The sequence below is a fragment of the Microtus ochrogaster genome, unplaced genomic scaffold, assembly GCF_000317375.1.
Source record: "Microtus ochrogaster isolate Prairie Vole_2 unplaced genomic scaffold, MicOch1.0 UNK12, whole genome shotgun sequence".
NCBI classification, from domain to species: Eukaryota; Metazoa; Chordata; class Mammalia; order Rodentia; family Cricetidae; genus Microtus; species Microtus ochrogaster.
The window spans coordinates 5,594,280-5,595,415 of record NW_004949110.1 but is presented as its reverse complement, the minus strand read 5'-3'; positions in this window follow the sequence as shown (position 1 = coordinate 5,595,415).

Sequence of the window (1,136 nt, the reverse complement as noted above, 5' to 3'; positions counted from 1 at the left end):
GGAACGGTGGTTCTGTAAGTCTATTTCTCCATTAAAGCTGTATATATATTTTTACAATCTGTCTGCATTCGTTTACGCCGTTACATTTTGGCGTCCAACATCGGGCTATTTTGGCCTCCCCCCCCCCCCCCTTACTCAAGCGCGTAGCCCGCTAGCTAACACAGCACGCTCCCGGGTGCTGTTTCTTAGTTAGTGACTCGGGCCCCAGTGCTGAGTCCGAGACACACTCGGCCACACAGGCCCATTCTGCCTGCCTTGGCTAATGTCAGCAGTGAACCTGACTGGTCTGTTGGCCCTCCAGGTCATCTTCAGACAATGCCGAGTAGACATTTTAGTCGCAGCATTTAATACTGAGCAACTGCCATGTGCTAAGCAAAATGTTACAGATTTAGCATGCATTGTCTCCTTTGCTCTGTACAGCAAACATGAGGGTCAAGAGCTATTACTACCCCTAATTTACTGATGAGATCAAGTACAACAAAGAAATGTTTAGTAAACATAGCTGTCTATTGCCAGACTTCTGTCTGCCTCAGTCATTGTTAGGCTCCAACAGTGATGCATTCCCAGGGCCTGCTTGGAGCAGTGATTCAATAAACATCTTTCTTCAGGTAGACATAGTGACACTTATCTGTAGTTCCAGCACATGGGAGGCAGAAAAAGAATGATCAAGGGTCAAAACCAGACTTCACTACATAGTGAGATTGAGAACAGCCAGAGGCACATGAGATCCTCTCTCAAGTGTGTGATTCAACAATGTTTTGAGTTGATGGGTAATGCTGTGGATGTATGCAATCTTTCTGTTCAGGACCATGGCACTATGCCACAGGATTGCACCCAAGACCAAGTTCCTTCTGAGGGTCACTCAGCTGAAGTCTGTCACAGCTGGACAGCAGTTCTGCCTCTCCTCCGTCTGATCCAGCTGCCCGTCTTCCCTCACAGGTGTCTTCACCGCCGGAGTACTTGTAGACACTGTGTAAACATCCCACTTAGGAGTCTGTCGCCAGGGAACTGGACTCCAGGAGCATGAATGTGCTCTTGGTCCAGTCTGGAGGCTCTCACTTTCAGCGTGACCTCCACAGCCTGGATCTTCCTTCGACACTGAGGCCACTTTGAAGCTTGTTGCTTGTTCTAGATTG